Below are 16,058 nucleotides of genomic sequence, written 5' to 3'. Positions count from 1 at the left end.
GGATGACCAACTCTGCATAAGGGTTGTAAACACTTTCCCATATACATTCTTTTAATATTTTTAGGGTTTTCTTTTTTACATTTGCACCCTTAATCCATCCGGAATTTTTTTTTTTAAACTTACACATTCCTTTTTTTTTTATGACAAGATTTTTTTTTTTTTGTTTTAAATTGGGGAATATTGGGGAATATTGTGTTTCTCCAGGGCCCATCAACTCCAAGTTGTTGTCCTTCAATCTAGTTGTGGAGGACGCAGCTCAGCTCCAAGTCCAGTTGCCATTTTCAATCTGTAGTTGCAGGGGCCACAGCCCTCCATCCCATGGAGGGAATTGAACCAGCAACCTTGTTGTTGAGAGCTCACGCTCTAACCAACTGAGCCATCTGGCCGCCCATGGAATTTTGTTTTATTTATCATGTGAAGTATGTTTTTCCCCCGCCCTCCCCACCCCCACACACAATTGGAAGTGTTGTTTCAACACTTCTAACTGGCCAGGCTGTCCTTTGCCCACTGATTTGAAATACCACATTTATCATACAGTAATTTCTCATATACTGTATGAGTCTATTCCAAACTCACTATTCAGTTTCACAGATTTGTTTTCTTCATCAGTACCATACTGTTTTATTTATTTGGTTTTAGAGAACATTTTGATATCTGGTGAAGTCTTATCTCTAATTGGGTATTATTAAACTCTGGTTCTGAGATTCAGCCCTCCTGTTTGTGAAAGAATCCATAAGGTCCACTCTGTTTGCTTTCATTTGTTATTACAAAGTCTCTATGTACATGTTATAGTTCCCAAGTTTACTTGAAATTTTCCTTTACATTTTGGGTTGAGAAAAAATTGTAATCTTAGCATCAGTCTGTCTTAAATCATATGATGCTAGTGGATCTTGGGACATTTTCTGTCAGCCAGCCCTCTCCATGGAGTCTAAATTCTGGTGAATTTTTAGCAGTATTTATTTCTTTTTGATCTTGGGTCTGGATTTGGGGGATCTTTCCATGTTATTTTTGACTAATCTCTAACCACCCATTAAGTACCTCCATTAAACTAGGGAACTGAGGTATCTCAGACTTTTTGTGTTTAATTGAATGTCATGCAATGTTAGCTTTGCTTTTATTCTGACAAGTGGGCAAACTCTTCCCCACTGTTAGAATTTCAGCAGCAAAAGAGCACAGAGAAGAATGTCTGACTTTTAAGCAACTTTTAGGTTACTTTAGAAAAATGTTTTCCAGTGCCCCCAGACCACTAAGAAAGTATCTGTAAAAATGAAAGCTTCATGTGAAGCTAACTTCGTAGCTAGGAAAGGAGGGGTGGCCTGATTGCTATGACTTGTGAAAAGGTTCCCTGGACCCAATTCCAACACGCACATGCGCATGAGTGTGTGTGTGTGTGTGTGTGTGTGTGTGTGCGTGTGTGTGTATGGGTGTGTGCGTGTGTGTAGGCTTCCCCACACCAGCATGCAATTCTCAGACACCAGCAGGATGTCCAAGAATTCAACTCAAATCTGAAACAATCTACTCGGAGATAGAATCAGATTCTACAGGTAAAGGGCTCAACCCCACAAGACCGCCCCCTCCACTTCAGATGCCAGTTGCAAATCCAGGTGGTTACCTGTGCTTCTGGCTATAAATCAGAGGTTCCCACAACCTTCTCCTTGGGTTCGATTAATTTGCTAGAACGGCTCACAGAACTCAGGAAAACCCATTTTTTCACTAGATTACTGATTTATTACAAAAGAAGAGATACAAAGGGTAACGTCCTGAACGAAGGAGCTTTTGTCCTCGTGGAGCTTGGAGCCCAACACGGTGGCTCATGGTAGCATTCTGGTTCCCCAGCATGGAAGCTCTCCAGAAGAGGACCAACAAGCTATTCTTTTGAGTTTTTATGGAGGGTTCATTGCGTAGTCATGACTGACTAAGTTGTTGGCCATTTGTGATTGATTCAACCTCAAGCCCCTTGCCCCTCTCCAGAAATCAGGGGTTGGGGCTGAAATTTCCAATCCTCTAACCACACAGTTGGCTCTTACTGGCAACCAATAACCCCTACCCTTGGGTGGAGTCCAAAACTTACCTCATTAACCTAACAAGAGACACCATAATTGCTCTCATCACTTAGAAAATTCCAAGGGGTTTGGGAGCTCTGTGCCAGAAATGGGGACAAAGACCAAATATATATTTCTTATTACTAATCACAACCTGCCTAATGTATTTTTAAACTGGAAAAATGAAATATAATATCTTTTAACTTAAAACAATAGTATGACGTTAATCTACTCAAGATGTGACTATTAAAAGTTTTCACCATTCATCAAAATCCTTGTCATTTAAACCATTATAAGGATTTTTTTTTTGCCTTTTATTTTTTTTTAGGTTTTAAATTTGATTCTTTTTTATTTTTTATCTTTTTTAACTTTTTAAATATTTTTATTCTCTGCCTCTGTCTCTTTGTCTCTCTCTATCTCTATATATGTATGTATATACGTGTACTGAATGATTTGTGTCCTTCCAAAACTCATCTAAGCCTTAACCCCCAATGCGATGGTATTAGGAGATGGGACCTTTGGGAGGTAATTAAGTTCAGATGAGGTCACAATGTTGGGGCCCCCATGATATGCAATTAGTACCCTTTTAAGAAGAGAAAGAGACACTAGAGATTCCTTTCTCCACCATGTGAGCACACAGCAAGAAGGCAGCCATCTGTTAGTTACGAGGAGAGCCCTCTCCAGAACCCAACTATGCTGGCACCCTTATCTTGGACTTCTAGCCTCCAGAACTGTGAGAAATAAATTTCTGTAGTTTAAGCCACCCAGTCTATGGTATTTTATTATGGCAGCCCAAGGTGACTGAGATCGGTGTAGATCTCCCACAAGACATTATTATATTGTTTCATGCAGTCAATATTCATTTAGATTTACCCATCTATTTACCACTCGTTAGCCTTCTATCCTTTTTGCATCTCTGGTCTTCCCTCTGGGATCATTTTCCTTCTGTCAGAAGAACTCACTTTAGTATTTATTTTAGTGCAGGTCTTCAAGAAACTCATTCTATGCTTTTGTTTGTCTTTGCCCTTGAAAAAGATTTTTATTGGATGTAGAATTTTAGATTGGCAGTTACTTTATTTTAGCACATTGAAAATCTCTGCCTCCCAGGTTTTTGTTTGTTTCTTTGTTGAAAAGTCAGTCTAGCCATTATTCCTTTGAAATGAGCTGTCTTCTTTTCTTTGGCTGCTTTCAGAGTTCCTCTTTGTCTTTTTTTTTTTTTTTTTTTTTGAGTTTTGCTATGATGTGACTGCTTTGAATTTCTTTTTATTGATACTGCTTGTTAGTCACTGAGCTTTTAGAATCTGTGGGTTGTTATCTTTCACTAGGTTTGGAAGATTTTCAGCCAATATCTCCTTAAATAATACCTTTACCCCATTCTCTCTCTTCTCCTTCTAGAGCTATTAAATGTATGTTGGATCTCTATCCTCCACCTTTCTTAAACTTTCTTCCATATTTTCCATCTTTTTGTCTCTCTATGCTAAATTCTGGATAAATTCTTTTGATGTTTTTCACTAGCCCAGGAGTTGGCAAACTTTCTGGAAAGGGTCAGATAGTAAATATTTTAGGCTTTATAGGCAATGCAATATCTGTCACAACTTTTCAACTCTACCATTTCAGCACTAAAGCAGCCATACACTGTAAGTAAAGGAATGAGCATGGCTGTGTTACAATAAAACGTTATTTACAAAAAGAGGCAAGGGGCCAGATTTTGCCCATAGGCCTTAGTTTGCCAACCCTTGTTCTATCCAATAAGTCTTCTCTTACTGTGTCCAATGATTGTCCAGTTTGAGCTTTTAATTTCAGTTATTATATTTTCTATTTCTAGAGGCTGTTTTTATTATCTGATATGTCACTTTAAAATATAATTTCCTTTTTTTCTGGAGATAATTTCATATTCATCTGTTATCTAGTTAAAGAAAGTGAGCATAGTTATATATATGCATATATATGTGTATATGTCATATGTTATATATATAATATAATATATATACACACTCGTATATTACACCAGATGATCACAACATCTGAAGTCTGTTTCTGCTGTTTTTGTTCATGGTTCCTTATTTCTTTGTGTGCTTGGTTATTTTTGACTGGGCACTTCGTTGGTGGCCCTGAACTTTTATTTGTGAAGATTCCTTGGTGAAAATGAAGGTGACTTCCTCCAGTGAGGATTTACTTTTACTTTACCTGGGGCTTAAGGGGACTAGGAGTGTAGTATCTGATGACACTGCTATATTCATGACTTGAGGTCTTTGTGGACAGCCCAGTGATGTGAGTTTGGGCTGCAATTCCCTTCATGTGAATGAAAGATCTTTATTAAGTTTTCTATTCTTGCCCCCCCACCCCCACCCCCCGTTCTTTCTGAGTCAAGGCAAGCATTCCTGCAGGCTCCTGGAGGTAAAGGCAGTGGCAAGTTTACTTCTGGTTCACTCTTGTCCCAGTTTAGTGTGACTAAGTTCTCCTATTGGACTCCTCACCTTTGGCTTTCAAAACAAAAGCTTGATTTTGCAACTTACGTTAGTGATTTGCAGACTGCTTTTAGGGTAAAAGCAGCAAAATGCACCCAGCTTACCTCTCTGACTTTTTGATTTCTCTTATATTTTCACCTTATTTATCAGCTTTTGATGCTTTTATGAAGTTTTAAAAGCAATATTTTACCTAGAATTTGTAGTTAGTTTCACAAGAATTTCATAAGAATTGTTCCAAATAATATAGCCTATAACAGCAGAATCTAAATTTATTTATTTTGCAAATTTACTCGGTGTGTGTGTGTGTCAAAAGTTACCTTCTAAATTTAGAAACAAGGGTTTTTTTTTAAGAAAACAACTTTAAAATTTGAGATATAACATATCTCATACATACTCTAAGGTGCATAAATCTTAAGTGCACAGCTTGATTCATTTTTACCTATGTTTACACCTGTGTAACCATGACCCAGATCAATATATAGGCTGTTTTCAGCACCCCGGAAGTCCCTCTCATGTTTCCGGAAGAATAGATTTAGTTTTGCCTACAAAAACTAAAAATAAAAAACCCAGATGTCTCCGATAACCTCCTAGTTACCTGAATATAGTAGAGTTTTCTCAGGCTTTGATTGGAAGCCAACACCTCCTACTTGTAATTCCAAGCATATCCTGTTTCTTGTCTAGCTTCCCCTTTTCCCATTGTAATGTGGGGTGGCATGTGGGGTCTCTAGTCCTGCTCCTCACATAAGAATGCAGGATATGTTGAGGCCATAAAGGAACACTCAGGAAGTCATAGATAGGAGAGTCATACCACTATAGTCTCACTGGCGTCTGGGTTGGAGACACAGGAAACGGGATCCACATGACCTACAACCTGCTGTCCACTTCTCTGTCAACCAACCAACCCCACTTGCTAGCGGCAATCCGTCCTGCCAACTGCAACCTGCACTTGCTAGCTCAGCCACCATCTTCTTGCTAGCCCCCCATTTGCTGCTAGCATAGCCACGGCAGTTATATTAGTGGCCAATGGCTCACTGGTTACAGCTGACGGCCAACTAGCACCAGCTGATAACCATCTGCTACCCGAGCCAGCACCTTTCCATGTGAGACCGAGAGCCTGGAAACTGCACTCCTGACTCTATCCCTACACTCCACCCCTACAGGGTCTCGCCTCACAATCTGCGCGACAAGCGTCTTCCATGAGGGGCCCTGTGCGAGGAGCCGGGAGGTGCATGCAATATCCTGGACACAGCCAGGCTCTCTGGGCACAGCTAGGGTTTCTCAGGACACCACTAGTCCTTCTGGGCTCAGCCAGGGTTCTCAGAGCACTGCCACTCTCTCTGGGCACAGCCAGGCTTCCTGGACACAACCATGGTTCTCAGGGTACCATGCCAGAACAACAGCGACTCACAGTCAAGGTGCTTACATACTCTCGATGTCGGCCGGTCAAGACACAGTAAGCAAACATCCACTGGTTCCACTACATGGTGGTATGTTCCCAAGCAAACAGTCAAGCGGTCCATTAAATTAGGGATGAAGCCCATTCCCCATAGTCCACAGTCATTCACCAGGGCTGTGCATTAGCCTCACAATGTGTGCCTTCTCTGCAGGACAAGGACTCCAAGTCCTCCCCAACCTGGGGGTGAGGGCCTCAGCAAGCACTTCCCAGCCCACACATCCCCAATGACCTTCGCTTTCTCTGGCCTATGCTGGTTGGGGAACCATCCACATCTTCCCACCCCTCCACAGGGGTCCAGCTCTCCGGCAGCTGCTCCTCCTGGTCTTCCTGAGACTTAGGCACAAACTGCTCCACCGCACTTTGGAGAGCTTTGGCTGGCACTGTGCCCTGCTTGCTGTGCCATTTGTTATGCAGGGTATCATGCAGGGTCTCTAGTCCCGCTCCCCACATAAGAATGCGGGACATGGTGAGGCCAAAAAGGAACACCAATGGAGCCATAGATAGGAGCGTCATACCACTATAGTCTCGCTGGCGGCTGGGTTGGAGACACAGGAAACAGGATCCACATGACCTGCAACCTGCCGTCTGCTTCTCTGTCAACCAACCAACCCCACTTGCTAGCTGTAATCCACCCTGCTAACTGCAAGCTGGCGTGCTAACTACAAGCTGCACTTGCTAGCTCAGCCACCATCTTCTTGCTAGCCCCCCATTTGCTGCTAGCATAGCCACGGAAGTTATATTAGTGGCCAATGGCTCACTGGTTACAGCTGATGGCCAACTAGTCACAGCTGATGACCATCTGCTACCTGATCCAGCACCTTTTAGTGTGAGGCCGAGAGCCTGAAAACTACACTCCTGGCTCTGTCCCCCCAGCCATTTTCTAAGATTAGGTGAATACCAATGCCTCAGTTATTATTTTATTGACTCTTGGCTTTAAACCCACTCTTCTTTTCACTACTTTGTAATGCTGGAGAAGGGTTTCTGCAAACCACATTTTCTCCTTTGGTGGCTGGGTGGATGTTAGGCTTTGCCCATAGGGGGCGACAGAGGACTTTTCTGTTTTCTGTTTGCTTGTTTGTTTCTTCCCATTGCTGAGATTGGCTTGATTGGCCCGGTGGGCAACTGGGTGCCTGTGGCTTTTTCCGTGCGATGGGCTGCTCCTGCAGTTCTGTCCTGCCGCCTCCAGTTCCCTCTTCACGCTGGCGATGGCTGATATGTTTCTGCAGCAGTCACACCATCTCTTCAGAGGTTTGAATCTCAGCTCTCCCGGGGTGGGGGTGGGGGACCTCCTCGAATTTTCTAAGTTCTTGCTTTGTTCACTTTTCCCACACTCCTGAAGTGGCAGCCCCTTTCCCCAGTAGTTATTTCTGCTACACCTTTGAGTTCTCTACATTTCAGTAGTTAACCACCTTTGCTTAGTTAACAATTCTTTATATTCAGTTTTCCATGTTCACATCACTGGTGGGGGTTCCTGTTTCCTGACTAGACCCTGATTCTGACTTTGATCCTCCTCCCTCTTTCTTTATATCTCCCCCAAATCCATGACTTTCAAATTTATATTTCCATCTGTATCTTTCTCTAAGATTACAGTTTAACATGATCAAGTGCAAGCTGGCTCTGTTTTCTTCCACCACCTTCTTCTCCTGCTGTGATACTGTGATTCGTATATTTGGCTTCCACCCATTCCTGGCACAGAGCTCCTAAAACCCTTGAAATATCCTATGATAACAGTCATAAAGGTGTCTTTTGTTATGTTAATGGTGACTTTTGGAAAGCACTAAAGGATGGGGGTTGGTTGCCAGGGGAACCAACCCTGTGCTTAGAGAGTTGGAACTTTCAGTAGCACCCCCAAACCTCCAGGGAGGTGAGAGAGGCTGGAGGTTGAATCAATCACCAATGGCCAATGATTTAATCAATCATGCCTATGTAATGAAGCCTCCATAAAAACCTGAAAGGACAGGGTTCAGAGAGCTTCAGGGTGGTGAACACTTGGAGATTTGGGGAGAGCCGGTGCCTGGAGAGGGCATGGAAGCTCTGTGCCCTTTCCCCAGACCTTGCCCTATGCATCTCTTACTTGCCCTATGCATCTGACTGTTCCTGAGTTATATCCTTTTATAATAAACTGGTAATTTAGTAAATAAAATGTTTCTCTAAGTTCTGTGAGCTGCTCTAGCAAATTAATTGAACCTGAGGTGGGGAATCCTGGGAACCTCCAATCTGTAGCTGCTGTCAGAAGTACGTACAGGTAACAACCTGGAGTTGGAATTGGCGTTGTGAAGGAACTCTTAACCTGCGGAATTGATGCTGTCTTTGGGTAGATAGTGTCTGAATTGAGTTAAATTGTAGGACACCCAGTTGGTGTCTGTCAGAGCATTGCTTGTTGGGTGGGGGGAACCTCCCCACACACGTTGAAATTGGTGACCAGAACCCCAATTACCTGCATGCCTTATTTCTATCAAAAACACAGTACCATCTTGTCACAAACATGTCATCTCTGAATACTGAAGGCAAAGGAGAAGTATCAGTTATGGCATCCTAGCTTTGAATTCTATCTCCTCTACAACAATCTTGTAATTGTCCCTCCCTTTCCCTTACCATGGTGACGGCCTTAAATCAGGTACTTGTTATAGGTCTCCAGTATATAAACTCTACATATACTCCAGATACATGACTTTATACCTGGAGAAGTGTGGCTCTAATCATATCATTTTCCTCAGAAACCTATAGTGGCTCCCCATTTTCTAGTGAATAATGTCCGAACTCCTTGGTCTGACTTTCAAGGCCCTCCGTGAAATGGAATCAGCCTGCTTTTACCAAATCACTTTGCTCTATGCTCTTTGCTCCAGTCAAATTGAATGACTTGCTGTTTCCTATGTTGCATCTCTTAAATTTCTTCACCTCTGTATTTTTGCCTAAAAAAGCCTTTTGGAGCTTCCCATGAGGTCTTCCCCAATGCATCCTTTTCTCTAGAAAGAAATTCCTCCCTTGCTTTGCTAACTTTGTAAACATTTGACCTATCCCTGTTCCAGCATCTACAGTCGTATCCCAGTATTTGGCGGGGCAGGGTCAGTTATACCTGGCTGGCTGGGAGGCGGGACCCTTCTTAGCTGTGGAACAACAGCTTAGGGGAGCTACAAAGACAATAAGCATGGACATATGAAGGGTTTGGGGTCTAGGAGCAAATTACCATTGAGTCACAGACAGAAATGGGATAGGGGACCCAGGATGAAGTAGCTGGCATCCTTAATAAGTCACAGTAATTCCAGGAAGGTGAAGTTTGAAAGTGCAGATATGTGGCATCAGAGAGTGTCATTGAGAAGAATGAATAAGGCACCACTCAGTAGGTGCAGTTCGGGACAGTTCCCCAGTTCATACAATGACCCCAGGCCAAAATCATCATCATCATCATCATCTATGAAAGTTACTAGGACAAAAACAAGGGGCAGAGGCCAAGGTATAATCCAATGATAAAATCTGGAGTCCCTCAGTAGGGGACTAAGGTGTTGAGCAAGTTTCCAGAACAGTAACTCGGGTGCAGTGAGAAAGTCAGAATCTTGAATGTAAGATTTAAAGCCCAGAACCAAATGATAAGGGCAGCTGGGTGCTTATGTCCCTCCTTCCAGGGGCTGGAGTCTGTTAAATGCTTCCTGCCTTGGATCAGATTCATCCTGGGATCTGGATCAGTGTTACTTTTATAGATGTGGGCAAGGCCCCACACATTCCTTTCTCTCTTATAATTGTTTCTGCTGTATATATGTCACCTCCTCCATTGGTCTGCATGTTGCTGAGGCTCGGTCTCTCTCTGGTTCACCTTACTGCATCTCCTATTGTACCTAATCCAGTGCATCATATATAATGAAAGTGGCTGGTAAATGTTTGAGTAAGGAAAGGAATAGGCCTGGGTCTCTGGAGTAAAGAAATAGAGGATGGGAGTGTGATTGTTGGGGACGAAGGAGCTGTGGATTCAAAGAGCATAGTTCTGGCCTCAAAGACCTGCACAGACGGTGAAATGAGATGAGAAGCCAGGACCAGGAAAGTGTGAGAGAGATGCCAGGCTGGAGCAGGGTAAGCTGAGTTGAAGGGATGGAAACCCTACCCTAGCAAAGTTGGGAGACAAGGGGAGTTGTGGGGGGGTCCCCTGGGTAGTTGTAACTATTTGTATAAAGGAGATTATATGTAGAAGTTTTATATACATAGCATAAATTATATGTATATAATTTATATATGTTAATGATATAACATTTATATAAGATTATATTTATGTATATATGTATAATGTGGTCTTCAGCCATTTTCATTATTCTGCTTCTCCTGAGCTGAGATGACCATCTGAATCCTGTTAGTCATTCTCTTGCTTTCTTTGATCTCATCTATATTAAGATTTAAAAGTCCATTTTTAATTTTAGTTGTTTTTAACTTTAAAAAAGGATATCAAATTGTATGGAATATTTGCAGACTGACTCTCGTCACTTAATATTATATTGCTAAGACCATTCTTATTGGTATGCATTGCTGTAGTTTATTCATTTTGACTGGGTATAATATTCTATTGTATGAATATACTACAGTTGATCAATTCACTCTCTGCAGATGGGTATTTGTTTTTTTCCTTCAGATTTTTGCTGTTGTGAATAGTGCTACTATGACCATATATGTACATGTCTCCCAGGATACATGTGTAAGAGTTTCCTTATGATAAATTTAGGACTAGAATTACTGGATCATAGAGCTGGTGATTGTTCAATTTCATGATAAAGAGTCAAACTATTTTCTAAAATGATAATATCAATATATACTCCTAACAGCAATATGTAAAAGGTTCTCTTGATCTATATCCTTTTCAACACTTGGTAGTGTCAGACTTCGAATTTTTTTTGGCAATCAATAGGTGTAAAATAGCATCTCATTTGGTCTTGATTTGAATTTCCCTGGTCATTAATGGTGTTTAGCATACTTTCATGCGTTCATTTGTTATATGCGTTTTCTGTGAAATGTCTGTTCATGCCTGCCTCAGTTCATTCAGGCTGCTGTAACAGAATGCCACAGATGGGGTGGCTTATAAACAACAGAAATTTATTTCTCATAGTTCTGGAGGCTGAGAAGTCCAAGATCAAGACACTGGCAGATTTGGTATCTGGTGAGAACCTGCTTCGTGGTTCTTATATGACCATCTTCTCACTGTGTCCTCACAGGGTGGAAAGCTCTTTGGGGGGTCTCTCTGCTAAAGGCACTGATCTCATTCATGAAGGCTCTACCCTCATGACCTAATCACCTCTCAAAGGTTCTGTCTCCTAATAGCATCACACAGGGGATTAGGATTTGAACATATGAATTTTGGGGAGACATGAACATCCAGTCCATAATTTCTTTTGTTCATTTTTCTACTTGGTTGCTTATGCTTTTCTTATTTATTTGTAGGAGTTCTTTATATATTCTAGTTATGTGGACTGCAAATATGTTCTCCCAGTTTGTAATTTGGGAAGAAGACTATATCTGGGCTCGCTGGTCTATTCTAGTACCATATAATTGTCCTAATTGCTATAGCTTCATAATTAGTCCTGAGATGTGGGAGACCATATCTATTCTACTTCAGAAATATTCTGGCTATTTTTGGTCCCTTCCATTTAAAGCTATAAAGCTCTCCTTCTCATCTGGGAGCAACTTTATCACTACCCCACCGCCCCCAGACATTGGCAATGTCTGTAGTTATTTTTGATTGTCACAACTTGAGAGGGAGGGGGAGATTACTACTGGCATATAGTAGGTAGAGGCCAGGGATGCTGCAAAGCATCTTACAATGCACAGGACAACTTCTCAGGACGAAAATTTATTCAGCCCCAAATGTCAGCACTGTCAAGGGTGAGAAACCCTGGTATAAAGTTTAGAATCAACTTATCAGGATTCTTGAATTAAAAACCCACTGGAATTTTGATTGAAATTTCATTGAATCTACAGTTTTATCTGGGGGAAAATGATTGACTATGTGAATCATTTCTAAGTGTTTTTTTTCAAGAACCAACTTTCAGCTTTGCTAGTCTCTATTCTATCTTCGTTTTTCATTTCATTGATATTCTCACTGTTTTTTATTTTTTCTTTCCTTCTACTTTCCTTGAGTTTATTCTATTTTTTTAACTTCTTAAGTTGGACAATTAACTAATTAATTTTAAGCCTTTCCTATTTTCTACTCTGGGCATCCAGGGCTATAAAAATTAAGTTATAAAGCATAATAATAAAATTGATATCTGGAACCAATCACTTAGCTTTTGTTTTCTGATTCAGAACACTTCCTTTTCACCTTTTCCTTAATAGCATATTTTGCCACTTCTCTTTTTGTTACCCATTCCTTATCTCTATAGGACTGTTTTTTTTTAAAAGATTTTATTGGGGAGGGGGAACAGGACTTTATTGGGGAACAGTGTGTACTTCCAGGACTTTTCTCCAAGTCAAGTTGTTGTCCTTTCAATCTTAGTTATGGAGGGTTCTGTTCAGCTTCAAGTTGTTGTCCTTTCCATCTTAGTTGTGGAGGGCGCAGCTCAGCTCCAGGTCCAGTTGCCGTCGCTAGTTGCAGGGGGCACAGCCCACCATCCCTTGTGGGAGTCGAACAGGCAACCTTGTGGTTGAAAGCCCACTGGCCCATGGGGGAATCGAACCAGCAGCCTTCGGAGTTAGGAGCACGGAGCTCCAACCGCCTGAGCCACTGGGCCGGCCCCTAAAGTTTATTTCTCATTTATGAAGTTTCCCAAAGTCATCAACAGTTAAGAAAGGGAATTAGGATAAATTACTTATTGAAATATTTGTTGTTGAAAACTCCCCCTAAAATAAGCTTGAGTGTCTAATTCAGAAATAGTAAACATATTTGGGACTCTTGGCAGCTCTATTTACCAAGGATTTAAAATACTTGAGGTTGTTCGCACCAAAACACTTTGCAGTCATTTCCTTAGAGAGACAGCCAGAAAGCTGGCCAATCCCTTCACTGCCAAAATGTTTTATAAAAATTTAGAGCTTGTCTGTTGTTTGTGGAAACTGTGCTAGCAAAAGTGTGGATGACAAGGATCTGATTGTTCATGACACTAAACCTTTAACATGTTGTGTTGTTCTTTGGAAGTTTGCAGACTTAGGCTTGGTGTGTGTGTGTGTGTGTATATATATATATATATATATATAATATTTAATATATATATATATTAAATACATATATATTTAATTTTTATTAATTTTTATTAGGGAATATTGGGGAACAGTGTGTTTCTCCAGGGCCCATCAGCTCCAAGTCGTTGTCCTTCAATCTAGTTGTGGAGGGCGCAGCTCAGTTCCAAATCCAGTTGCCGTTTTCAATCTTAGTTGCAGGGGGCACAGCCCACCATCCCATGCAGGAATTGAACCACCAACCTTGTTAAGAGCTCGTGCTCTAACCAACTGAGCCATCAGGCCGCCCCTCAGGAAGCTCAGTGGTAGCTTGTTGTCTTCAATCTAGTTGTGGAGGGCACAGCTCACTGGCCCATGGGGGAATCAAACCCGCAACCCTGTTGTTCAGAGCTCGCGCTCTAGTGAACTGAGCCATCCAGCCACCCCTGGCTTGGTATATTTTTTCCCTTTTCCTAGCCGATCTTGTATAATAAAAAAGGTTTGCACACTATGGGTTTACACAAAGCATCCCACAAAACCAGAACTTTGCATCTTCTTTTCTCAGGCACGTGGGTTGAGATCCCCAGCACTAGAGGGGAAAGGAGAGGCTATGGAGCGTACTGTGCTACTGAAGGCCTGCTGGATCCCAGGCTTTAGACCGTGTGGCTGACTGACTGCCTCCTTCTAGATGCCTAGAGACCAGGTTTGGAATGACAACTTGCTGGGAATGTGTGAAGGAGAGTTTGGTGGAAATTTCCAAAAGCCAGGAGCTAAAGAACTTCTTTAAGAAAAGGAGGAAAATGTTATTTGAGTGAATTTCATGTTAGCTTGTCTAATTTTATCGTGTCCTATATTCAAAGTTTACAGGATTTTGCGTGAAGGGTTATTTTTATTCCAGTACATAAACACGTAAGAGTTCATTTGCTCAGCAAGTGAATACCAATTGGTGCCTATAAACAATGTGTTAATTTCGTTGATAGCCCTTACATTAAGATCGCTTGTGTATTTGTCTGCAGACTGTATGCATCTAGCACAGGACCTGGCATGTGGTAGGCTCAGTAAATACTTCCTGCCTGTGCACAGGGCATCATGCAGGCACATTACAGTGCCAGCTGCTGCCGTTAGACAGGTTTTCTGGACCAGCTCTAGAGGAGCTTGTGGCTGGCTGGTGGGGTTGTTTTCCACTCACTTTAGAGTCAGTGCACTTAGTCCTAGTCCCAGAAAGGAGCACAGCCAAATTTCACCTGACTCCCCATGCTTCCTCTATTACTTTAATAATAGACACTATTCAGAAACCATATACATTGAAAACAGAGGTACTGCAATTGTGGTTGTATATAGAATGTTAGAATTGTGGTTGTATCTTTCTCAATTCAAGCCTTTGACTGCTGAGTGCCCAAAGCATTGCCTTTTACTTTTTGCATCCATTTGCTCCTTAACTCCACATTGCTGTTGTTATTGTGGTTCGGTTTTTTTTAATCCTTCCTAAATTTTGATGTGAGATTGTGTGGATTCTAAAGCATTCTTAACTTACCCTGTTATTTCAAAGAATTTAAAATGTTTTAAAAGGGTAAGCCTTTGTTTTCAAGTTTCTGTAATGTGTGTGTTTTTTAGTGGGTTTAGACCAGTGTTTCTCAATCTGTTTTTTATTGAGGTATAATTGGCATATAACAATATATTAGTTTCAGGTGTACAATGTAATGATTCAATATTTGTATATATTGCAAAATGATCACCACAAGTCTAATTAACATCCATTACCACACATAGCTATAAATTATTTTCTTGTGAGGGGAACCTTTAAGATCTCTCTTAGTAACTTTCAAATACACAATGCAGTATTATTAACTATAGTCACCATGCTGTACATTGGATGTACAGGACTTATTTACTTTATAACTGGAAGTTTTACCTTTCACCAACTTCTCCCATTTCTCTCATCCCCCACCCGCCACCTCTGGCAACCATCAATCTATTTTCTGTATCTATGAATTTGTTTTTTCTAGTGTGTGTTTTTCAATGAAGCAGTGTTGATTCCATATTTACACCTTTTCAACTCCTCACTTAAAAATATGTTTGCTCCTCTAGCTGTCTCTTTTGAGCATGGTCTGCTTTATTTTGGAGGTTTTTCTTACCTTATTTTGACTGAATCCTTTTAAGTTAATGTCCGTCTTAAAATATCAGCCTAGGGTAACCCTTGATGAACCAACAGCAGGGCTTCTCAAACTTTAACCTGCATCACAATCCCTTAGAGTACTTGTTAAAACTCAGACTGTTGGGCCCCACATCAGCGTTTCTGATTCAGTGCATCTGGGGTGAGGCCCGAGACTTTGCATTTCTGACAAGTTCCCAGGTAAGGCAGATGCTGCTGGTCTCGGGATCACAATTTGAGAACTGCTGATCTAACGGATCTAGGCATTGCCCATCAACAGCTGCTGACATCATATAATGCGAGACAACCAGGCATGATGTGCCTCCTGATGGAAGAACACACTACCTACTACCCAGGAAGCAGTCTTGCAGAAAAAAAATTGGAACTTAAATCTTACCAAGCTTCATATTACCAATTTATGGGAAATATAAGGGACAGAGTAACATATTAAACCATAGGGATGCAATTAGTAAAATCCAGGCCATGGGAAACCAGAATTTCTCAACTAACAAATTGCAAGGAGAGAGGGAGAGGGAGAGGGAGAGGGATGGGGGGCGGGGTGGAGAGAGAGAGAGAGAAAGAGAGAGAGAGAGAGAGAGAGAGAGAGAGAGAGAGAGAGAGAGAATTTTGAAGATGCTATACTTCTGACTTTGAAAATGGAGGAAGCGGTCATGAACCAAAGAATGCAGGTGGTGTCTAGAAGCTGGAAAAAGCAAGGAAACGGATTCTCCTCTCGAGCCTCTAAAAAGAACGCAGCCCTGTCTACTCATTTTGGACTTCTCACCTCTGGAACTATAAAATAATAAACTTCTGTT

The sequence above is a fragment of the Rhinolophus sinicus genome, chromosome 18 (assembly GCF_057876585.1).
Source record: "Rhinolophus sinicus isolate RSI-liver-muscle chromosome 18, RSI-T2T, whole genome shotgun sequence".
NCBI classification, from domain to species: domain Eukaryota; kingdom Metazoa; phylum Chordata; class Mammalia; order Chiroptera; family Rhinolophidae; genus Rhinolophus; species Rhinolophus sinicus.
Note: the sequence above shows the minus strand (reverse complement) of the source record.